We start from the raw sequence: 25,968 nt of genomic DNA on the forward strand, positions 1-25,968 counted from the left end.
TTGTATTTATGTGGCATATTTTTGTCTCTCCCAATGCCTCCTGACTGTCATTTGAAAGCGCTAATAAGGTTTTGGTGGGAAGAAGATAGTCTAGAAACAAGTGATCCTAACATCATGAGTGAGAATGCGGGGGGGCAGGACACCCGTCACCAGCGAGTAGACTTCAAAACAGTAAATCCTCTGTGGGGTTGAGCTGGATGGGGGGGATTTGCAAATGGTGGCGCCTTGAGAGTGCAGGAACCCTCTAATTACTGGCTGTGTTTGGCAGGTTAGGTGTCCTGCAGGTTCAGAGTTGTTTTGTCTGCAGAGATGTTAATTAGGTGATCTTGAGCCCACCTGTGCTGATCTCAAGTGAGTTTGCTCTTTTTATCGGTGGGCAGTGTCGACTCTTCAATGCAGGGGTCATGTGAACTGCGTGACGCGGTCTCACAGTGAGGTGTGCCGCCTGATTTGTTGCCCTTCGCAGACTCGTGATCCTTTTAGCTAGTAGCCTAGAAGTCATCAGTACTGTGCCCAACACTGTGGGAGGGCCAGTGAGGGTACAATTTGTCCTAATGTATATACACCCACAAAGGCTCTTATGAACACCTTTTTTTTAAACTGTATTGTGAATATAGCATGTTACATTTAATGCATTCAGTTACCCAGTTTGGTCTTTAACTATGAGCATCATCATGATGATGGCACGTCGGGGAGACATGGTAACTTAATAAATATGCGGGCATACAAACATCATTTTAGGCTGGCATGTATATCAGTCATAACATTTCCCCATCATAGGGTTGAAGGTCTGTTACAGTAGGGGGTTGCACCTTTGTTCATGGCTGCTCTCAGTATCATCTAATTGTCGGAGGTAAGTCTCCAGGGGGTCAAGATATCATACAGCCTAATTGCCAAGAGCATTAGGTTCCAGTATTCGCTCAGGTATGTCTGGCAGTGTGCTGCGTCTGCCAGCCAGTGTTTGGACAGTTGTCTAGCTGAGTTGTGTTTTCGGGGAGAGGACGAAACTGTCCATTGGGATAGAGGGCAGCGTTAGTGCATTTACCCAGTGTCGAAGACTGTTTTTTTTTTTTTTTAAATCTGTTTTATTGAAACTCTTGGTATACAAGTACAGTTCGTTATGTGCATAACTCAAAGGGGAAACAACAATCGGAGTGGTCCGTACAGTATCAAAGCAAATACAGTCGATGGTTAGAGGTCCGATAATTGTACATATACATATAAAATCACCACTTATCGCCTCATGGGTGGGCGCTGTATGCGTCAGACCATTCATTCCAGTGTCCTGTCTCGGAGTGCCGCGCAGCGTCGTCCCCACCTGGGCAGCCAATCCTGCCCGCCCAGATGGGCAGCTTGGTGTCCAGCCTTCCCCCCGGTGTACGTAGCCTTATGGTCAGTGGTGAAGTGTGGTGATTCCCTACAGCTTGGACAGCCATCCAGGTCTGACTCCGGGCGGCATGTACGAGTGTTGTGGACCACTAGACTGGTCAGGATATAGGCACCATGGGGTGGAAGGTCCCGGCAGTGGTTCGCCTGTGTGCTGCACTCCTACGTGTAACCTTTGTATGCTAGTAGCGAGGGTGCGAGTGGGAAAGGCAGGTCTGGTGTGGTCAACTGGGGGGCGACCTCTGCCGTGTGTGTCGCTATTTCGATCTAGGGAAGAACAGGAAAGAGTGTGCGGGTGCAACTAACCTAAGCATAGGGGGGGGGTGCTGCAGTGTGGGTTTTGTCTCGTTGGTTACGAGCGGAGTAGTCGTATAGGGTGCTGCTCCGTGGTGCGCACATGAGGGTGCTACAAGTGGTGCGTGATAACTTTAAATCCCGGGGTGGGAGTGCATTAGCGGGGTCGTCTGTGTGTGTGTGTCCCCCACCGGCAGGTGAGGGGGATGATGATGGGGGGGGCGCAAGGGGCGGAGCGGGCGGGGAAGGGGAAGCGGGGGGGAGGGGGGGGGAAACCGGGGGGGGCGGGAGAGGGCGGGCGTGGGGGGGCGGGAGGGGGGAGGGCGGTGGATCACGGGGGCGGTGTGTCTCGTTTATCTGCGCGCGTCATTCGTTGCTCCCCTTCCTCTCTACCCCCCTTCTACAACACCCCTTTGTCATGGCAGGCCCTGGTGAAAGCTCGAAGGAAACCCTCCCACATCTGGGCTATCGGTATGGCCCTCCGCCCCGCTGTTTCCTCCCTGCTTAGTACCGTGCCCTCTGCGGTCGCCCAGTAGGTGAGGGAGGCACTCCAATGTTTCGTCAGCGGTGGTGCTGCTGCTTTCCAGTGCCGGGTTATGAGTCTTTTGGCGGTTATCAGCCCTAAATCCCAGAACCTCATATGCGGTTTGTTGTGTTTCGTTCTGGCGAGGAGGCCCAATACACAGGCGTCCCAGTCGTGTCGAGCACTTAGTCCCGTTCCCTTTGCCAACAGTGTGGTGACATCATGCCAATACGTCTGTAGTTTGGGACATGCCCATAGCATGTGTAGGAGATCCGCATTCAGTAGCGCGCAGCGTGGGCATTTGGACGTGTTCAGGCCAAAATAACGATTAATCTTGTCTGGGGACAGATATGCCCTGTGTGTTATGTAGAACTGTATGATTCTGAATCTCGAGTTGCGAGGAATGTGTTGTGGCCCCTCTAAAATCCTTTCCCATTCCTTATCCGACCAGTCCTCCCCCCTGTCCGTGGTCCACCTGTCCCTGAGTGATTGCAGGGAGCATGTAGTGTGGGATCTCAGCGCCTGCGTTAGCCAATGTACGACGTGTGTGCCCGCCCCCATTACGTGCAGGTATTGTATTAAGAGGTGTGTCTCGGGTTCCGCTGTCATATCTCCCCAGTGTTCCGTTAGGACCCGTATCATTGATGCATGCGTCAGGAATTGACCCGCTGGCAGTCCTGGATTCTCCACTAGTCCCTCGAACTGCACCAGGGCCCCATCGTCATAGAGGTCCGCCATCGTTTCAAGTCCCACCTGTGCCCAGTCTTGCAGGCGCGCTGCCGTCACCACTCCCCCTGGTCTGGGCAGTCCTTCCAATGGTAATGCTGGGGCGTAGGGTGTGGTCTCCCTGGTTAACGTCAGCGCACGCTTATAGCACCTCAGTGCCACCCCTACATGTAGTTGCGTCACACGTGTCGCGCCTCTGAGGGGGTGGAACAGTGCGAGAGCCTCCGCATGGGTCAATGCCGGGGCTGTTGAGGCCGTATCGCTTAAGTTTCTGCCCGCGAGCCACGCCACCACCCACTGAAGCTGTGCGGCGAGGTAGTAATGCTCGTGGTTCGGGACCGCTAGTCCCCCCGAGGCCGTTGGAGCATATAATTTTTTCAGGGCCACCCTCGGTCTCCCCGCATTCCATATGAGGGTTCGTGTTAAGGACTCCAGGTCTTTGAAGACCCGGGCTGGGACATATACCGGTAGGTTCGAATAGTGGTACAGAAGTCTGGGCAAGACTATCATTTTGGACAGGGTAATCCTGGCCGGGACATTAAGCGGGAGCGTGCCCCAGAATCGGATTTGCGCCCGCAAGGAGTTTATGGCTCGAACCAGGTTGCCATCCAGTATATCCGCCGCGTTCCTGTAAATGTGTATGCCCAGGTACTTAAAGGTGCCGGCATACCACGTCAGCGTCGTGTCTCCTAGCCGTACTGCGCATTCTTGCATATCTGGGTGAAAGGGGAAAACCCCAGACTTACCCCAGTTGACCCTTAGACCCGAGTGCGCCGCGAATTCGCAGAGGGCACTGCTGAGTTCCGGGGGTATCCGCGTCAGGTCCCGAACGTAGAGGAGTAAATCATCGGCATACAAGGAAACCGCGTGCTCCCCGTCTGTCAATGGAATGCCCCACTGGGCGCCCTGCATCCTCAGAATCTCCGCCAGCGGTTCCATGGCCAAAGAGAAGAGTAGGGGCGATAACGGGCAACCTTGTCGCGTGCCCCGCCTCACCTGTATAGTATCCGAGATCAAGCTCCCTATTCGGACCCTGACGGTGGGTGTCTGGTATAGGAGTCCTACCATTTCCAGATAGTCGTCTCCCAGACCAAATTTTTGCATAACCGTCCTAAGGTACGGCCACTCCACCGAATCAAATGCCTTTTCCAGGTCTAATACTATGCAACCCGATCGTGGCCAAGGGTCTCTCGCGTACTCTTGCACCCTGAATAACCGGCGGATATTGAGCGATGTGCTGCGTGTGGGTACGAACCCGTTCTGGTCAGGGTGGACCAGGAGGGGCGTATATTGGGCCAGTCTCCTCGCCAAGGTGGAGGCTAATATTTTATAGTCTGTGTTTAGGAGGGCGAGTGGCCTGTATGAGCCCATAAGCGTCCCCTCCTTACCCGGCTTCAATAGGGAGATCAGTGTGGCCTCGTTCAGTGAAGGGGGCAGGGAGGAATCTTCTAGAGCCGCCTCATATAGCTTGACGAGTTCAGGAATCAGGAGGTCCTGGTAGGCCTTATAAAACTCCGCTGGGAGTCCGTCGGGGCCAGGGGACTTGCCGTTCGAGAGCGCTGCTATGGTCTCCCGGATCTCCTCAGGGGCGACGGGTGCCGCGAGGATTGCTCGTTGGGCGTCGGTGAGTGTCGGCAACGTCAACCGACGGAGATATTCCTCCGTGTCCGGGGCGGGCGTGGGCAGGCAAGAGCGATACAGCGCCCCGTAATGAGTAGTGAATGCTCCATGGATCTCTGACTGTGTGTGTAAGGGCGTCCCATTCGCATCTAGCACCTTTGTGACCGGTTTCGTTCGGTCCTCACTGGCGATGAGCCACGACAGCAACTTTCCGGGTTTATCGCCCCTATCATGTGTGCGCGCCGCATGAGCCGCAAAATTCAGACACCGGAGCCTCTCCAATAGTCGTTCGTGGGTCGCCTGCGCGTGTCGGAGGCCAGTGACATTTCCTCCCGTCGAGTCCCGCTCATGTCGACTCAGTTCCTTCTCCACCCTCAGTAGGTCCCTCTCCACCTGGCGCTTGAGGTTCCCCTGTGTACCTAAACACTGCCCCCTAATGACCACCTTAAACGCCTCCCATTCCATTTGCAGAGAGGTGGCCGAGCCTGCGTTGTCCTCAAAGTAATGTACGATATGTGCAAACAGCGAGTCGCGGAAGGGTGCGTCTAGGAGGAGGTCTGGTTGTAGCCTCCAAGTGGGGACAGGGGGGCGGGCACTCTCCCTAGTGATGGTTAGCATATGTGGGTTGTGGTCTGAATGTGTCCTACCCATGTAATGCGCGTCCGTCACTAGCGGGAGTAGGTCATCCGTGAGCATGAATCTGTCCAATCGGGTGTGTAAAGTGTGGGCTCCCGAATAGTACGAATATATCCTGGCCGTGGGGTTCCGATGTCGCCACACATCATGTAAGTTCCAGTGTGAGGCCCAGGCTATAAGAGCTTTCATGGCGCCCACTACTGGCGCAGTGGGTAGTGGTGGGAATGAGCGGTCCAGTGTGGTGTCCAGTACACTATTATAATCCCCTCCCAGCACCCAGGGGACCCCATGCCAATGTGCCAGTGCCGCGGAGGTCTTCTCGAGGAAGCCCTGTTGGTCCGTGTTAGGGGCATAGAGCGACGCTACCACCAGTGGTCGCCCGTCTAGGCGCCCCTTCACCGCCACAAACCTCCCCTCCTTGTCTGTGTGGGAGTCCTCTACCTCAAACGGGAGCCCCGGTCTGATCCATATCAGTACCCCTCTAGCGTATGAGGAGAACCCAGTTGCATAAATCTGTCCGCGCCATCGCCTGCGCAGGGTGTGTACCTCAGGGGCTGTTAGGTGTGTCTCCTGGAGGAGCGCTATCTGTACCTTGTGTCTTTTTAAGTAGGAGTAAATCATGTATCTGCGTGCAGGTGTGTGTATTCCGCGCACATTCCAGGTACACAGTACTACTTCAGCCATCAGCATATAACAAGTCAATCACACCCACTCTCCCCCCCACACCAAGCGCCCCCCCAAGGAGCCCTCCACCACCCAGCGTCAGAGCATCCGCAGCTTTTTCCCGAGCAGCACCCAGGAGAACCCAGTGAGCACCCCCGTAGGTCATGTATGCAGCATTGCACAGTAGGGAAAGGGGGAGTAAACGTTAACTGGGGGGAATACCATCGGGTCGGCTGCCAAACATGCAGCCGTCCAAACTTTTTGCAAAAAGTACGAACAGTCCATGCTGGGGGGTTGCTGCCCATCGCGCAGTCCAAGTGCCCAGTGAGAGTTCGTCGAGCGTGAAGGCGTGAGTGCCCTCCCAGGGGGGTGTGTAGTGTAGGCCCGATCGGCCCTCTGGTCAGCCCACGGGCTGGATAGTTATATGTCCAGAAAGTCATGGGGTGTCCGCCCCAGCTGAGCCTGGAGCCGCCAACTATCTCCCACCTATAGGGACCCCGCAGTGTGGCGGCCCACGTGGCAAGGGTGCCACTGGGCAGCTGCTCCGTAACAAGTTACTGCAAACATGACATAGTCTCAACTTACTGCGTGTTCCGTGTCTGTCTCCGCCAGGCCTCGCTGCGTCTGTACCTCAATCACTGGTGGCCCCGTGGCATGGCACTCCTCCGTTAGCCAAACAGGTCCGATGTCTGTGGGGTGATGTCGGGCAGTCCATTCGAGAGCTGCGAGTCCGGGAGTCCATAGATCGCTTCGTCGTCGCTTGGCGATACTCTGGGGCTGTGGGTTGGCGGGGAGCGTTGTGAAGGGGAGCCGCTGAGCTCCGAGACCATTCGCAGAGCTTCCTGTTGTTCCCTGCGCACCTCCTCCTCTGGTGGGCTCGCGCTGTGTTGGGTACTGCTGGCCGCTGGAGAGGGTGATCTAGCTCCACGTCTCCTGTTAGACCTCCTGCGTTTCCTTGGCCTGTCCGGGCGTCTCGACCTCTCGGTGTTTTTATCCGTCCCATTGTCCAGCCAGGCTTCCACCTCCTCCGAGGAGTCAAAGAAGTGCGTTTTCTCGTTCGCTACCACCCTGAGTTTTGCTGGGAAGAGGAGGGAGTACGTAAGTCCCAGCTGTCGTAGCCTCCGCTTCACCATTAGGAATGATTGTCGTTGGCGTTGCACCTGGATCGTGTAGTCTGGGAAGAACATTATATTCGCGTTCTCGACCTGTATGGTGCCCAGTTTCCGAGTCTCCCTCAGGACAGCATCGCGGTCCCTGTAATTCAGGATACGGAGCAGGAATGGGCGCGGGTTGGAGCCGGTGTGCAGTGGTCTTGACGGGACTCTGTGCGCCCGTTCCACCACGAAGTGCGGTGAGAGGGTACCTTCCGGCAGCAAGGTGCGTAGCCATTCTTCTACGTGGGTGGTCGGATCCTTGCCTTCCCATTTTTCGGGCAAACCCACTATGCGGACGTTGTTGCGTCTCGCCCTCCCTTCTGCATCCTCTGCCCTGTCCTCCAGGAACTCCACCCTGTTGAGGAGATCTTTAATCTGCTTGTCTGACTGGGCAACCCGAGGTTCCATGCCCGTCACCGTGGATTCCAGGGTTTTGGTGCGCTCAGCCAGTTTCTTGTGATCTTCCTTCAGGTGTGTTAGGTCAATGGCGACTCCGTCTATCTTCGCCTCCAGGGACGTCCGGGTAGACTGGATGGAACTTTCCAGGCGCTCCATGGCTGCCAGCACCGAGTCTAGTTTAGTCGCCACCGGATCCGCGTCCGATTGCTTCTGCGCCTTATCCATTTTTCCCTTTTGGGACGTGGTCCCCGCTCCTGTGCGTTTTCCGGCACCCCCGGACATGGGCGGGCGCTGGCCTTCGGGGGACCCCGGCGAGGTGTCGGTTTATGGTCGCAGTACTCGTCAGTGCCACAGGCTGGGGTTCCAGCAATGTTCCTAGGTCGGGGAGTGAAGTTATGACCACCGTGGAGTCTTCCGTGAATTTGGTCGGGTCGGATTCCGGCCCAGGCGACGTGTGGCTCCCTGTGGGTTCCGCTTTGTCAGGCGCGGTGAGCCCCCTCTCTGCGCCTGTCAGGTGGGCACTGCCGTGGCTACGTCTCGAGGGGAGCGGTGTTTCCACACGTTGTGTCCGCCGGGCATGTGTGTCTCCTGGGGTGTCTCGCGCCGCGGCACTCACCCTCAGGGCCACAGCAGGTGGCGTCGGGGGTCCAGCCTCCAGCCCGGGGGGCAGCCCGGGTTCCTCCGGCCTTCGCACCGCCTGAACCCGGTGGGGGGCAGCTCAGCAGGCGATCCGGTCACACCCGGGTCCGGTAGGCGCAGCGCCGGGTGGGGGATGGGCTCCGGGTCCGCCGCAGTAGACCCGATGTCGGCCTCAGTTTACCGGTGGTGCGCCGCCTCTCAGCCCCTTGCGCGCACTTGGTTGGAGCGGTGTGCCCACGCTTAGTGCCCGCTGTGCATGCGTCCGCAGTTGGGGTGCCTCGCGTCGCGGCACTCGCCCTCAGGGCCACAGCAGGCGGTGTCGGGGATTCGGCCCCCAATTCAAGGGGCAGCTCAGGGTCCTCCGGTCTCCGCTCCGTTGGGACCCGGTGAGGGGCAGCTCAGAGGGCGCTCCGGCCGCACTCGGGCCGCTCCGCAGGCGTAGGCGAGGTGGGGGATGGGCTCCAGGCCCGCCGCTGCAGTCCCGATGGCGGCCTCAGTGTTCCGGCGGTGCGCCGCCTCCCAGTCCCTCGTGTTGCAGTAACGGGGCCAGGCACTACTCGTACGCCGCCCGTTAGGTCCCCACTGCCTCCGACGACCTGTTCGGGACCTGTCCGTCGCGGTGGGTCTCAGCGCCGCTTTCTCCACTCGCGCCTCTCGGGCGCCTCGTCCCTGCGGCCCTTGCTTCCGGTCCCAGCCCCGGGCTTGCCTGTCGGGTCTCGCCGGGCCTGTGTCCACCTCCCCGGCCACGAAAGCCCCGTTGCCGTCGGTGCGGTCCCGGTGCTCGTCGGAGCGTCAGACTTGGTCCGATGCTGTGTTGGCGGCTCGTTGTCACTCGCTGCGAGTTTGAGCCGCCGATGTGGCCATTTCACCGGATAAATTAACCCCTGAGTTGGGGATCACGCCGGAGCTCCGCTAGTGTGCAGCCAGTCTCGCTGCGCGCGTAGCCACGCCCCCCCAGTGTCGAAGACTGTTGCGCCATACTAATGGTATGCGTCCAAGACCCTGGCCTCCTGCTGCGTGATGCGGGTATCATGTGAGTCCACCCATTGTTTGACCTGGTCAAGGCAGGATGTCAAGTGGTCTATCTTAGAGTCATTTGTCTTTAGGCTGGATTTGACCTTGCGTAGGAGGGAGCATATTCTGTTGTCTTGCACTTCAGTTGTATCCGTCTGCGTGGCCTGCTCGCCAGACTCCTGGGCTGGAACTCCGCCCCTGCTAGTCCTGCGTCCTTGAAAGGTAAGCTTGGGTTGTTTGGCATCAACTTTCCTCATTGTGGCAGCAACTACGAGGCCCAACCCGAAAGAGCGTGGACAGTAGCAGTGCACAGTGGTCTCAAGGTGGGAAATGAGTTAGCAGAGTCCACCCAGCAGGCCACGTGTTTTAATTACCCCGGTCTGTCAGTTGTCCAAGCTCATAGGCCTCTCTGGGTGGTTCAGCCATTGGCGGTCACACTGCAAGAGGAAGCGGGGGGCAATGCTAGCTAGGTGATCTTTGTTCAGGCTGGTGTGGTGTTCTGCCCAGTAGGCCTCTCCCCGCTCAAAGTTGAACTCAGAGTGGTTGTGCTACTCGCTCAATGTCAGCCAGATCAGAGACAGTGGCGCGGTGTAAGTTTGCTGTCTTTGGCCCGGCGTGCCTGTGCAGTTCAAGAGTACAAGTTGGGGGGAATTCACCCCCACGCTTTAAGGTGCCGAGTACTAGCGGCCATGCAAGGGGAGCAGGCGCGCTAACGTAGGTATGCTTCCAGGTGTGTCACATCGCCCAGTTAGGTTAGCCCCGGGGTCGTGTGGGGGCCCCGCAGCGCGGATTCTGCAGCGCTCGTGGTCTTCAGGGCCCAGCCGTCTTAGGCTCCTCGGCCACTGTGGCTCGCGCACCCCTCGAGCGCGAGGCTGCATCAAGGGGTTGATGGGTATTGGCGGTGTGCCTCCTCCCAGCACCAGCACCTTACTTGATTAGTGTTCGGGGGCCTCCCGCACCGTGCCACATCTTCTCTTCAGTCCAGCCGCTCGGCAGCCGACCAGACAGAGATTTCTCTGCTTCAGTTCAGGCTGGTCTCCCTGGTCTATGAGTGCAGCCTGCCTGCACCGTCGGAGGCCGATTGACCAGCCCGGCCCAGTGCAGCATGCGCCTCGCCACAGACAGCAGCAGCGCCTGGAGCTAGCAGAGGCGCCAGCACCAGTCCAGACGGGCATTGAGCTCCAGGGCCTGTAGGTCTTGTCACAGGACAGTACGCCTGCTGTTTTTTCCGCAGGCTGCAGACACCATGCGGTTGCGCGGAGCTCTCCTCCAATCGGCAGGCCTCAGTCTTCCCTGTGTTCCGGGGCTCTGGGACCATCCAAAAACAGCAGTGCTGGCTCTCAGATCAGTACACAGCATAAGTTTGCTTTCTGTGCAATTAGATTTCCTTGCAGCTACGGATGTTGGTGGATTTTTGCGTTTGGCCGGTGGAGCTCGCTAAAGACAACAAACAATAAGAGACATCAATCTTGTATGTGCCCAAGGCATTTTGGGACATAGTAGTCCCTTCCTCAGGGACAAACCTTGTCCATCAGTTAAATTCTCATGCTAAGTAGATACTGATCGTTAGTATCTACTTGACATGAGAATGTAACTGATTTGAAGTTCGTTGGCACAGATCTACGATTAGAGGGGAACACCTCGGGGTTTACCCTACGCGTGCAATACACCGATTGAGACGAGTAGGGAGGACATTGTTTAGTGCCCAGGGACTTATTTTCACTGTAAGACAGTACTCACCTGTTACAAGGTTGGAGGTTGGAAGCTTCGGGTGCAGCTGGGTATCGTCAGCGTACACGTGAAAACCTGATGTCATATGATTCAGTGATCTGGGAGCGAGGAGCTTTGTATGCAACAAAATGCATGAAAAGTGCGGATTCTTCTGGCAAATTTACCATTCATCTCCAGCTTTAGATTTCTACCTTAAGAGTGCAATGATTTAGCTATCGTTTATGACTCTTGAAATCCAGAGAGCCGAAATTGTCGACCGTTCTAACTTATTGCAGTTGGCAAGTGTATTAGAGAGAAGTTACAAATCTGACCTCATGACTCCACATATAGCCCCTGTGCAACACCTTTGGCCACAACAAGCCACCATAGGAGAGAAGAGGCGGGAGTGGTCTCTGCAAGGACCCTCTCCTACCGGTGATACTGCAGCCATCAGCAACCCTTCCCATCATACCCTGTTTTCATACTTCTGCACAGGTTTAAAAACCTACATGTGTCCTCTGTAACTGGCTGAAGACTATGTTTTAGCGCTGGTGTCAACATCTCCCTGTGTCTTTATTGCAGTCACTTTCTCTGTATGCCTGCTGTAAACTGGTGATGCCTTTGGTATATACTGTATTTCTATAAAGTGCTCCAGTGCTCTTCAGGGTCAAATTCGTCTACAGAGAAGATGCTCTTCATAAAAGGTGCCCCAGAAGAAGACCAAACAGGGCACTTATGCACCGGGGACATTGCTCTTAAACAGAATGTGAATCGAAAGGGGAGCTCTCATAGGGTCATCACTTTGGACAAGTCTTATCAACAGAGTGTGAATACACTATGATCTATGTTCCAAGCTGTTGGACAGGCCACATGACGGGCCGCTCTCCCCCGGCTCGACCAGGCCCGAGCCCAGTCACGCAAGCACCACACACCACCATTGCACGCCCTACGTCCCCTCAGGGACCCCTGCCCTCGAACATGATAACCTCGTGGGTCCGATCCACTGCCGGCCCATGCACCCAGCCCGGGCCGCCATCTTGGACGCCTCGCCACGAGGCCGCCTGGCCCCCGATCGACCTCAACCCTGGGCCTAGCCCAGCCTCAGACAATCCGGCACCACCCTCCACCCAGGAGGTGAGCGGGCTACTTGGCAAGTCAATGGGAGAGAGAGGTGCCGATGGCTCTCCCCCCGCCCAGTGCCGCTCGCCCATCGCCTCCCCGGGCGCTGGCTCCACCCCCCTGCTGGGTGTCTGGACTCCCTCATCCCGGACCTCCCGACCTCCAAGTGCGAGGGTCCGGACATCAAAGCACGCCAGCCCTATAACTGGGACAGCTCCAGAGCAGGAAGTCAGTTGTATCTTGGAGTCGAGAGACGTAAGAGGAACTCATCCTGGACGGACTACTGGCGCTGCCGTAGCTCTGTCCTGTGCACCATCGTCCTGCCTGTTGGCGCTGCCACAGCCGTCGTAACCTTCATTCTTCACCGTCGTCCGGATCTGCTGGCGAGGCCGCGGACCGTTGTAACCATCATCTTCATCGGGACCTGCTTGGCTTCTCCACGGCCCGTCGACCATCCTTCATCCATCTCGGGACCTGCTTGGCTCCTCCACGGCCCGATCAGCAACCACGCCGAGCTCGAGGATTGAGAGCTATTTAACTCATTGGTAACTAAGACTGTCCCGCTACCCTTTCTCCTCAACCAGAGATCAGAACCGAGGGGACCCCTGAGTCCAGACCTCCTTGTATCATAGCGACGTAACCTAAGAATTGCATATAAAGTCTCGTTAACCTTCAATCTTGTGTGGTGTCCGTCTGTGGGGGGGAAGTTACTTACCTGTACAGTCGTTGGAGGCGGCTCTCCCTGGAGACCTCTCCCCGTAATCTCGGCCGACCCTCCCGGTCCGTCTAACATTGGTGGCCAGCGGCGCGATCCGAATCACCGCATAACGTACAGAGAGTAGCTCACCCCACAACGAACAACAATGTCGACTAAAGAGAGCGGATCAACTGAGAAGTTCCAAATGGAAAAACTAGAGGAATACAGCCATCGTGAACTAAAGCAGTTCTGCATCGAACTAGGTATCGCTACCACCGGACTAAGTACCAAGGACGATTTTAAGCATGCCCTAGAATCTTGGGCAGAGACCGGGGATGTCGAAACCCCTGAGCAAAGCACCGCGAAAAATACCAACACGGCCCCTGAGGGGCAAAGAACCAGTCTCTCGCAAGACGAGATCCAAGAAAGAGAAAAAGCCCGACTACACGAACTCGAAATGGCCCGACTCAAGATGGACATAGAACTCAAATTGGCCGAGCAAAAAATAAACTTAGAGCACCTTCGCCTCCGAGAAGAAAGAGAGGAGAAACAGAGGCAAAGGGAGCTCGAGGAAAAAAGACTAACGTACGAGCACGAACGGAACCTAGCCGAGATCAACCTGCGCAAACAAAATAAAGAGTTAGGGGTGCCCGACAGACCGTCCACCCCAGGGACCGCGGAGAAAAAAGTGCACATCCCCAAGGATGTGGTCCGAGAATATTTTCGAGAAGACGACATCCAGCAATGGTTTAAGGCCTATGAAATCGCGATGACTGCGCACCGGATCGATAGAACCGACTGGGGAGCCGGCCTATGGGGCAAATTCCTCAATGAGGGCCGCGATACTCTGTTACAGCTCCCAGACCACCAGATGACCTCCTACGACCATATGAAAGCGGCCCTCCTCACCCGCTATGGCCTCACGCCCGAGATGTACCGTCAGAGGTTCCGAGACTGCACACGCATTCCAGGTACAACTTGGGTGGACTATGTAACGTACTTTAGCCGAGCCTTCGAAGGCTGGATCAGAGGGAACAACGTCACGACCTACGAGCAGCTGTTCAATCTGATGGTATGGGAGCATCTGTCCAACAATTGCTTCATTGAACTACGCCAACACCTCCTCGACAGCAAGTTAACCGATCCCCGGCAGCTCGCAGCCGAAGCTGACCGGTGGGAGATCACCAGAGTGGGCCGGAATGGGTCCTACGAGCAGAACAGGAACAACAATGGTCACTACCGACCCAGAGGAGGAGGAGGGGGCCAAGGACGAGGAAGAGACAATACTCCGGCCGCCCCCGCTACCAGCACCACCCCCCCGGCCAACCGGGGCAGCACCCCGGCGCGACCGGGATACAGAGCCAATGTTACATGTCACCGATGCCAACGAGTCGGCCACTATGCAAACGACCCAAGCTGCCCGCAGTATCAGAGTCCAAGACCCCGCCAGGTGGCCGCCGCGGCACTAGGGGAAGAACAGATCTCCGAGGAACAAGAAACAGGCGAGCAAGAGTATCAAGAGTGGGAGCCAGCCGCCATGACTCTCGCGTGCTTAGGGGGAAGAGACATGGTCCCGCGGGTCCCCCTACCCGCTAACACCCAGAAGTACAGCCAATGGGTGAGCATCAATGGACAACGGGCCGAAGCCCTTCGAGACACCGGGGCCAGTGTGACAGCCGTCCGCTGTCATCTGGTGACCCCAGAACAATATCTACCGAACGTTCTCTGCCCTGTGCGATCAGCCGACAACTCGGAAAGTCTGTGTCGGATGGCCTGCGTCCCCTTTGAGTGGGGAGGGGTCTCCGGCATGTTGAAGGTAACGGTCCGAGACGACGCCCCCGTGGAATGCCTCCTCGGAAATGACCTGGAAAGCTCCCCGTGGGCAGCCGTGGAGCGAAAAGAACACTTGGGGATGTTGGGCGTCCCAGACTGGGCGTGCGTCACCACCCGGTCCATGGCCGCCCGTGCCAACCATCACCCGGAAGAACCAGAATGGCCGGCGCCACCGCCTCCGGTCGCCCCCGCCGAGACCCCCGACCATGGCATCCCCCTCGAACTTGCTCAACCTTCCGACCTCGCTAATCTTGATCAGTGGGCTCAAGAAGGGGGACCCACACAAGAACAATTTCGTCAGGAACAGAAGACCTGTCCCTCCCTTGAGGGACTCCGACAACAAGCGCTCGCCCAAAGCGCCGGGGATACCTCCGGAACTCATTGGGTCTACTGGGACAATGATCTATTGTACAGCGAGCAACGAATCGCCGAGCTGGGGGCCAACCGAGTACTAGTGGTGCCCCTCCGCTTTAGAGACTTCCTGCTAAACCTGGCCCACGATGCCCCCCTGGCAGGGCACCTGGGACAGGATAAAACCTACAGCCGCCTAGTGACCCACTTCTTCTGGCCCAAAATGAGAAACGATGTGCACCAGCATTGCCGATCTTGCCCCACGTGCCAAGCCAGTGGGAAGAGCGGCCGCAAATTAAAGGCTCCCCTGCAACCCTTTCCAGTAGTCACAACCCCATTTGAGAGGGTCGGGATAGACATTGTGGGACCCCTGGACCCGCGTACAAGACAAGGCCATCGCTTCATCCTGGTACTAGTGGACCACGCCACCCGCTACCCTGAGGCTATTCCTCTCCGGACCGTGACAGCCCCAGTGGTCGGCCGGGCCCTGATGGGGATCTTCTCCCGTGTGGGGTTCCCCCGAGAAGTCGTCAGTGACAGAGGCACGAACTTCATTTCTAAATATATGAAGTCCCTCTGGCAACAGTGTGGGGTCACCTACCGCTTCACGACCCCCTATCACCCCCAAGGAAACGGACTTGTTGAGCGGTTCAATCGCACGCTAAAAGGGATGATCGGGGGATTGGAAGAGCCCCTCCGTCGCCAGTGGGACGTGCTGCTGCCGTGCCTCCTCTTCGCCTACCGGGAGGTCCCACAGAAGTCCCTAGGCTTCAGCCCCTTCGAGCTGCTCTATGGGCACCCAGTACGGGGGCCACTCAGCCTGATCAAAGAAGGCTGGGAGATGCCTCCGGCCAAGAGTCCTCCAGATGTCTTCCGGTACCTCCTCACCCTCCGCAACCAGTCCCGGCGGTTCAGAGACCTAGCAAAAGCCAACCTAGAGGCCAGTCAAGAGGACATGAAGAAATGGTATGACCAGAACGCCTCATCCATTGAATTCGAGCCGGGGCAACAGGTCTGGGTAATGTCCCCCACCGAACCGTGCGCTCTCCAAGACAAATGGACGGGACCCTTCAAGGTAATCGAGCGCAAGGGTCCTGCCACCTATCTGATCGATATGGAGTCCGCCCGGAATCCGCTCCGAGTCCTCCACACCAACAGACTGAAACCCCACTTTGCACGAACAGAACTCAGCCTCTTGATGGCCACAGACAATGGGGTTGAAGACGACTCCGAGCCTCTCCCTGACCTCTTGCGGACCCAGGAGCAAGACGGCTCCGTGGATGGGGTCCGACTCTCGGAGACCCTCACCAGAGAACAACGGCAAGAGTGCCAAGCCCTCCTATCACGGTTCGCCAGTCTGTTCTCCCTCACCCCGGGTGTCACTTCCTGGTGTGTGCACGATGTGGACACCGGAGACAGCCCTCCTATCCGCCACCGGGCCTACCGCGTACCTGATCGGGTACGGGCCTGCATCCAGGCGGAAGTAGCTAAGATGCTCACGCTCGGGGTCATCGAGCCCTCAGACAGTCCATGGGCCAGCCCGGTCGTACTGGTCCCCAAAGCAGCCGCCCCCGGGACCACACCAGAACTCCGGTTCTGTGTCGACTACCGGGGTCTGAATGAAGTCACCAGAACGGACGCACACCCCATCCCCCGGGCAGATGAACTGGTCGACCGAATGGGCGCTGCCCGCTACCTCAGCATCTTCGACCTGACGGCAGGTTATTGGCAGATCGGCCTCACACCCCGAGCACAAGAACGCTCTGCCTTCTCCACCCCCGATGGCCACTATCACTTTACGGTCATGCCCTTCGGCATGAAGAACGCCCCAGCGACGTTCCAACGGCTCGTCAATCAGGTCCTGGCGGGGCTCGAAGAGTTCAGCGCCGCCTACCTGGACGACATCGCTGTGTACAGCCACCATTGGACCGAGCACCTCCACCACCTCCAAGCAGTGCTGCAAGCCCTTCAGCGAGCTGGCCTCACGATCAAGGCCAGCAAATGCCAAATTGGACAAGGGTCGGTGACCTACCTCGGACACCAGGTGGGAAGCGGCCTAGTGGCCCCCCTACAGCTGAAAATTGCCGCCATCCAGAACTGGCAACCCCCTATCACTCAAACTGAGGTGCGAGCCTTCCTGGGCCTCACGGGCTACTACCGAAGGTTCGTGAAAGATTATGGTACCATCGTGGGGCCTCTCACCGAACTCACGTCAAAAAAATCAGCCCAAGAAGGTGAACTGGACCCCAGAGTGTCAAGCGGCATTCGAACAGTTAAAGGCCGCCATGTGTTCCGCTCCTGTGCTCCAGGCCCCAGACTACAGCCGGGAGTTCGTCGTCCAGACGGACGCCTCCGACCAGGGCATTGGGGCGGTCCTGTCCCAAGTGAACACCGAAGGCCTCGATCAACCGGTGGCCTTCATCAGCCGGAGACTCCTACCCCGGGAACAACGCTGGAGCACCATAGAGAGGGAAGCCTTCGCTGTGGTATGGGCCCTCAAGAAGCTCCGGCCCTACCTTTTTGGCACCCACTTTCGGGTGCAGACTGACCACCGACCCCTGCAGTGGTTGATGCATATGCGGGGGGAAAACCCAAAATTGCTACGCTGGTCCATCTCCTTACAAGGTATGGACTTCACAGTCGAACACCGGCCTGGGTCCGACCACGCCAACGCCGATGGCCTGTCCCGGTTTTTCCGCCTCGACGAAGAGAGTCCCCAAGAGGATGGGTAACTCTCCCCGCCTTCAGCTGGGGGGGACGCATGTTGGACAGGCCACATGACGGGCCGCTCTCCCCCGGCTCGACCAGGCCCGAGCCCAGTCACGCAAGCACCACACACCACCATTGCACGCCCTACGTCCCCTCAGGGACCCCTGCCCTCGAACATGATAACCTCGTGGGTCCGATCCACTGCCGGCCCATGCACCCAGCCCGGGCCGCCATCTTGGACGCCTCGCCACGAGGCCGCCTGGCCCCCGATCGACCTCAACCCTGGGCCTAGCCCAGCCTCAGACAATCCGGCACCACCCTCCACCCAGGAGGTGAGCGGGCTACTTGGCAAGTCAATGGGAGAGAGAGGTGCCGATGGCTCTCCCCCCGCCCAGTGCCGCTCGCCCATCGCCTCCCCGGGCGCTGGCTCCACCCCCCTGCTGGGTGTCTGGACTCCCTCATCCCGGACCTCCCGACCTCCAAGTGCGAGGGTCCGGACATCAAAGCACGCCAGCCCTATAACTGGGACAGCTCCAGAGCAGGAAGTCAGTTGTATCTTGGAGTCGAGAGACGTAAGAGGAACTCATCCTGGACGGACTACTGGCGCTGCCGTAGCTCTGTCCTGTGCACCATCGTCCTGCCTGTTGGCGCTGCCACAGCCGTCGTAACCTTCATTCTTCACCGTCGTCCGGATCTGCTGGCGAGGCCGCGGACCGTTGTAACCATCATCTTCATCGGGACCTGCTTGGCTTCTCCACGGCCCGTCGACCATCCTTCATCCATCTCGGGACCTGCTTGGCTCCTCCACGGCCCGATCAGCAACCACGCCGAGCTCGAGGATTGAGAGCTATTTAACTCATTGGTAACTAAGACTGTCCCGCTACCCTTTCTCCTCAACCAGAGATCAGAACCGAGGGGACCCCTGAGTCCAGACCTCCTTGTATCATAGCGACGTAACCTAAGAATTGCATATAAAGTCTCGTTAACCTTCAATCTTGTGTGGTGTCCGTCTGTGGGGGGGAAGTTACTTACCTGTACAGTCGTTGGAGGCGGCTCTCCCTGGAGACCTCTCCCCGTAATCTCGGCCGACCCTCCCGGTCCGTCTAACACAAGCAAACTTATAAGACCGCCTTAACCAAATATCACTTACTCTGTAAAACTGCAAAAATGGAACATGTCAATGTAACTATTCTTGAGGCACAAAACCGCCCAAAGGCGCTTTTCTAGGCTGTACAGGAACTTTCGGGCGCATCATGTCAGCCCAAAGCGCCTTGTCTAGACGCCACACAATGCAACTCTCTGGCAGAGTTTTGTATCTCCAAAATCGACGCCATTTACACTGACTTTGAAAAATCAATTCCCCCCCACCTCCCCTCTAAATGACCTGTTCCAGTTCCTCTCTGTTATCCTGAGGCTTTAGAGGATTTGCACTCCATACCCTCACAGCAGATCTGCCTCCCTAAAGCACCTAATCCAGTGATCTCCCACGTACCGGAGGTCTCAGAGGAGACTAACTTTCCATCCTCACAGCAGAGCTGTACTTGGGATCCCCTTACTAGCTCCACACTTTGTGATATTATCAGTAATATCAAATCTGGCTCCCCACTGGATCCACTTACCCCACAAATTTTAAAAATCCTGGACACTTCCTCCCTTAATCTTATTCTGGATTTGCTTAACACCTCCCTCAGAGAAGGCAACGTACCTTCTACATGGAAACATGCAATGATAGTGCCCCTACTAAAAAAGGCAAATGCTGACCCTAATAACCTATCCAATTTCCACCCCATTTCACTCCTCCCGGTTTTTTCCAAAATTTTGGAAAAACACATTAATACACAACTCACCCTACATGTTGAATCAAGGAACATCCTACATCCATCTCAATCAGGTTTCAGGTCCGGCTTCTCGACGGAATCTACTCTATTGGGGGTTTCAGAAACCATTTGTTGCCGAGTGGACAGGGGGGAAACCGTGGCACTCATTTTGCTTGACTTGAGCGCTGCATTTGACACGGTTTCCCACCCCATCCTCATTAATGCCCTTAAATCATCTGGCATCACCGGCTCAGTTTTTTCTCAGACCGTACTTTTCAAGTATTCTCCTCTTCATCAGTTTCTCAAATCTATAAATCGGCTTATGGTGTTCCTCAGGGCTCCATTTTGAGCCCCCTACTTTTTAACTTATATGTCAGATCTTTGGCTACTATTGCGGAGCAAGCTGGGCTCACCATTTACTCATATGCCGATGATACTCAGATCATCTACTCGCTCTTGCTCTCGATGGGACCTCACTCCTCCCCCTCCTCCCTCTGCGTAGGGCTCAGTAACATCGCTGCGTGGATGCACGAAAATAAACTAAAATTGAAAGGGGGGAAAACAGAGCTTCTCTTGTTTGGCCATAACACTACTCTGTGGAGGCCCCAACATTGGCCCACGCAAATGGGCACCCTCCCCGCTCCCTCTAGAACAGCACGTAATCTTGGCATCACTTTTGATGACCAGTTATCTATGAAGCACCAAGTGGTTAAAACCTCCTCTACTTGCATCACCATCATCAAATGGCTCAGAAAGATCATTTGGATGCTCCCTCAGGAGACACAGAAAACCGTAGTCCAGGCCTTAATCACCTCTAGACTGGACTACGGCAACATTCTTCTCCTGGGGGCTTGCAAAGAGGTGACCCGTAAATTACAGACAGTCCAGAACATGTCGGTTCGGCTGCTCTGTAAACTTCCTAATAAATCATCCACTTTTAATTCTCTACGTAACCTGCACTGGCTCTGTATTGCTAAGCCGCACGAAATTCAAGGCCCTTTGCTTTATGCACAGAATCAATGCTGGTCGGGCCCCACCCTACCTTAGTACTTTGGTTCAGCAGTATTGTCCACCCCGTACTCTTCGTTCATCCAATCAGCATATGTTCCAGGTTCCCAGAGTTAAAAGAGCCAGAATGGGTGGTCGCTCCTTCTCCTGTCTGGCTCCCTCCCTCTGAAACTCTCTTCCCCTATCTCTGCGCACTGAATCCTGCTACCTCAAGTTCCGCAGAGAGGTTAAAACTTGGTTATTTAACCAATAACTGCCTTCCTTATTCTTTAGTTGGCTCTCCCCCTTAATTTGGTCCTTAGCGCCGGGAAACCTCCGGGTAGCTGTGCGCTTTATAAACGTAAATATAATAATAATAATAATAATCCAATGGGGAGCTCCCATAGGGTCACCAACGGGAACACAGCTCATAAACAGAGTGTGAATCCCATGGGGAGCTCTCATAGGGTCACCACCTGGGACACAGCTCATAAACAGAGTGTGAATCCCATAGGGAGCTCTCATAGGGTCACCACCTGGGACACGGCTCATAAACAGAGTGTGAATCCAATAGGGAGCTCTCATACGGTCACCACCTGGGACACGGCTCATAAACAGAGTGTGAATCCCATGGGGAGCTCTCATAGGTCACCATCTGGGACACTGCTCATAAACAGAGTGTGAATCCCATGGGGAGCTCTCATAGGGTCACCACCTGGGACACAGCTCATAAACAGAGTGTGAATCCCATGGGGAGCTCTCATAGGTCACCACCTGGGACACAGCTCATAAACAGAGTGTGAATCCCATGGGGAGCTCTCATAGGTCACCATCTGGGACACAGCTCATAAACAGAGTGTGAATCCCATGGGGAGCTCTCATAGGGTCACCACCTGGGACACGGCTCATAAACAGAGTGTGGATCCCATGGGGAGCTCTCATAGGTCACCATCTGGGACACAGCTCATAAACAGAGTGTGAATCCAATAGGGAGCTCTCATACGGTCACCACCTGGGACACGGCTCATAAACAGAGTGTGAATCCAATAGGGAGCTCTCATACGGTCACCACCTGGGACACGGCTCATAAACAGAGTGTGAATCCAATAGGGAGCTCTCATACGGTCACCACCTGGGACACGGCTCATAAACAGAGTGTGAATCCAATAGGGAGCTCTCATAGGATCACCACCTGGGACACTGCTCATATAGACAGAGTGTGAGTGAATCCAATACGGGAGCTCTCATAGGGTCACCACCTGGGACATGGCTCATAAACAGAGTGTGAGTCCCATAGGGAGCTCTCATAGGGTCACCACCTGGGACACTGCTCATAAATAGAATGTGAATCCAATAGGGAGCTCTCATAGGGTCACCATCTGGGACACTGCTCATAAATAGAATGTGAATCCAATAGGGAGCTCTCATACGGTCACCACCTGGGACACGGCTCATAAACAGAGTGTGGATCCAATAGGGAGCTCTCATAGGGTCACCACCTGGGACACGGCTCATAAACAGAGTGTTAATCCAATAGGGAGCTCTCATGCGGTCACCACCTGGGACACGGCTCATAAACAGAGTGTGGATCCAATAGGGAGCTCTCATAGGGTCACCACCTGGGACACGGCTCATAAACAGTGTGTGAATCCAATAGGGAGCTCTCATACGGTCACCACCTGGGACACGGCTCATAAACAGAGTGTGGATCCAATAGGGAGCTCTCATAGGGTCACCACCTGGGACACGGCTCATAAACAGAGTGTTAATCCAATAGGGAGCTCTCATGCGGTCACCACCTGGGACACGGCTCATAAACAGAGTGTGGATCCAATAGGGAGCTCTCATAGGGTCACCACCTGGGACACGGCTCATAAACAGTGTGTGAATCCAATAGGGAGCTCTCATACGGTCACCACCTGGGGCATGGCTCATAAACAGAGTGTGAATCCCATGGGGAGCTCTCATAGGGTCACCACCTGGGACACGGCTTATAAATAGAATGTGAATCCAATAGGGAGCTCTCATAGGTCACCATCTGGGACACGGCTTATAAACAGTGTGTGAATCCAATAGGGAGCTCTCATACGGTCACCACCTGGGACACGGCTCATAAACAGAGTGTTAATCCAATGGGGAGCTCTCATAGGGTCACCACTGGGAACACAGCTCATAAACAGAGAGTGAATTCCATGGGGAGCTCTCATAGGGTCACCACCTGGGACAAGGCTCATAAACAGAGTGTGAATCCAATGGAGAGCACTCATAGGGCCAACACCTCAGGCCTGTAACTGAGGGGACATCACTTGTATTACACATTATAGGGAGATAACCACCTCTAGCCACCTAATCCAGACTGCTTTCTGTCCAAGCTCCTTGGCAAATTGAAATTGGGTGCAAAAAGTGTTTGTACCTAATGCTGGATTCTGAGTTGTGCACAAACACGGCAGAAAGCTATGAATTTACCCATAGAGATTCCTAAGATAGTACTGAGAAAACAGGTGGGGCAGAGGTAAAATGTGCAGTAAAAAGATGCTGTAAAGTCACATGTTATGCCTCATCCTGTCCTGTGGAACTTACAATTGAGAGGTCAAACTGTTCAGAGGCGGACTAGAGTGGCAAACCAAGCTGACCTCTGGTGTGATCATCCTAGTCCCTCTAATGGTCAAACACCTGGGTTTTTATAGTTGCTAATGGCCGATCATATATTTTTATTGATAAAACAATGCTGAACTTGCAGCATGAAAGTATCAACAAGACTAAACAACATGGCGATAAATGTGTCATCTCCATTCACATACTGATGATATTCTCCTAGAACAAAAAAAACATGTTCTCTTCCAAGGGTTCCTCATCAATAGTCATAAGCACTCGAATATTCCCGCCCATGTGCGGAACCCCGGAAACACGATCATATATGTGACCCACATATATGTATCTCCATATATATATATACATATATATATATATATATATATATATATGTTTGAACAAAACGCCTTGACGCTTCAGTAAGGTCACTCTGCCGCACCCCTCCCATCCGGGCTGAGTCCTCGTCGAACTAGCACAGACACCTCCCTTGTTACGATAGAACAAGCCGGCGCGTTTCAAGGCTTTAGCGCCTCTTCTTCCTGGGCTATTAGAAAATGGCATTGAGAGATCACCTGATTGTTGTTGCCACATCTCTTTATTAAGCAGTTTCCTGTGGGCGTGTCACCAAGTCGTACTGCATTGTGGGACTTGAAGTCTCATCAGGTGAATTTGCATAAAACTTTAAGTAAGTTCAATGTCCATTCCACATTATGCATAGTTATTTTCACCTTGAGTAGGTGGGGACTTGTCTGTGTTCGCTCCAATTGTTTTGGGGTGCAGCGCTGGGAAACTTGAAACGGTTTCAGTCCTCAGCTCTCCCATATACGCGGCTCCGCTGAGAGTGCTGCTCGTTACCAGGACTGGACAGCCCTCGATAATGTGTTTGAACAAAATGCCTTGACGCTTCGGTAAGGTCACTCTGCCGCACCACTCCCATCCGGGCAGAGTTCTCGTCGAACTAGCACAGACACCTCCCTTGTGCACCCCACAACAATTGGAGCAAACACAGACAAGTCCCCACCTACTCAAGGTGAAAATAACTATGCATAATGTGGAAAGGACATTGAACTTACTTAAAGTTTTATGTAAATTCACCTGATGAGACTTCAAGTCCCACAATACAGTACGACTTGGTGACACGCCCACAGGCAACTGCTTAATAAAGAGATGTGGCAACAACAATCAGGTGATCTCTCAATGCCATTTTCTAATAGCCCAGGAAGAAGAGGCGCTAAAGCCTCGAAATGCGTCGGCTTGTTCTATCCTAACAAGGGCGGTGTCTGTGCAAGTTCGACGAGGACTCAGCCCGGATGGGAGGGGTGCAGCAGAGTGACCTTACCGAAGCATCAAGGCGTTTTGTTCAAACACACACATATATATATATATATATATATATATATATATATATATATATATATATATATATATATAATAAAAAGCAAATGCAGCCTTACACACACTAGAGCTGACTAATGCTGTAAGGACTTCCCATTAGATCATAAAGAATACATTAGAAACTGGGAAAAACAACAGCAGAACATGTTTAAAAACTTTTAATGCTTAGAACTTAGCATAAACAATCAGATAGGATTGAAAGCATAGACAGCTCCCAGGCTGCATTGCAGAAAACATAGCCTTAAAAGGCCGAAAGCTAACTCATAGCAACATAGAAATAAACTGGCACCGTGCCTTTAAGGCAGTCATGACCCCCAGCTTCCCATCATGCCTCAGGGGTGACAGTTAGGTCAGTTGTTCTTTGCGGTGACTCAAAAGCCATAACACAACGAGTTGACATTACCTTTAAAAATACAATGATCCTTTGCCCAGGGAGGCAGGAGGGTTGCTTATTACTTTGATGTTGGTACCCCTGGAAGAGAACTAAGATTACAGGTAAGTAACTAATCCTTCTCTTCCAGGGGATCCTAATCAATACTCATAAGCACTAGAATAGAATAGGGAGCGTCACCTCATCCCTCTGCGGGCAAAGGAAACAGAACGGTAAATCAACCAACCAGCTCAGATAACTAAGCTCAAATAGATTCCGCAAGAAGGCCTGGCCTACTTGAGTATCCGCCCTGGAATCGGATTCTAGACGATAATGCCTTGTGAAAGCATGAACCAATCTCCAGGTTGCTGCCTTGCAAATCTCTGCCATTGGAACATCATGCAAGAAAACTATTGTGGCCCCCTTTCCCCTAGTGGAGTTTGCTTTAGGGGACAACAAAAGGGGTTTATTTGCCAACTGGTAGGCCAATTTTATACAGGACACTAACAATCTTGAAATGGATCTCTTAGAGGCTGGAAAGCCTGTTCTCATGGTACCATAATTCAAAAAGAATTGATCCGATTTCCTTATACCCTTCGTACCCTCCAAATAGAATTTGACCACTCTTTTAAGGTCTAAGGAGTGGAGAGACCTCTCCGCAGGAGTTGCGGGATTGGGAAAAAAGGACGGTACGGAGATTGACTGATTAATATGGAAATCAGATATAACCTTTGGCAAAAAAGCAGGGTGAGCCCTTAACACTACCCTGTTGTGATGAAACACAGTATATGGCTCTTTAGCACACAACACTTGGATCTCACTTACTCTGCGCGCTGACGTTATTGCCACCAGGAAAGCGGTCTTCCACATTCACATGCACAAGTGGTTAGTGCAACATAAACGGTGTTTGGCCGGACACACACAAAGCAAAAATGTGACAAACATGACATACATAGTGCGGGTGGCGTTAACCAACCACCGTCAAGGAATGGCATTCCAGAACTCATTTGATTAGGGTTATGATCACGCTTCATCATCTAGCAGGTGGATGAATGTACGTTACAAGAAAATTAACTTCCTGCTATTTAAAAATCAGAAGAAGAAATATTGCAGAGTATTATAAAAAGAGAAAGTTACAGCCAAAGTAAGGCGTACACCAGCCAGCTGTAGAGTCAGGACCCCAGAGGAGGGCAATCTTACTCACAGTTCAACCGGAACATGGTACCGGAAACTTATCACTCACTCCATCTGGTCAGGAAGGCGAGGGGTGTTTACACAACCAGGTTAATTAACCCGTGGCCGGCTCAGCTCAGTGCGGAACCCAGAAGCACTCT

General features: G+C 54.4%; 1 protein-coding gene across 1 annotated transcript in view; it reads left to right on the forward strand.

The window, feature by feature from the left end:
* LOC147666472 (complement C4-like) overlaps window positions 1–25,968 on the forward strand; it is a 188,568-nt gene that overhangs the window by 141,341 nt on the left and 21,259 nt on the right. The window lies entirely within an intron of this gene.

The sequence above is a fragment of the Lissotriton vulgaris genome, unplaced genomic scaffold (genome assembly GCF_964263255.1).
Source record: "Lissotriton vulgaris unplaced genomic scaffold, aLisVul1.2 SCAFFOLD_3169, whole genome shotgun sequence".
Classification (NCBI taxonomy): Eukaryota; Metazoa; Chordata; class Amphibia; order Caudata; family Salamandridae; genus Lissotriton; species Lissotriton vulgaris.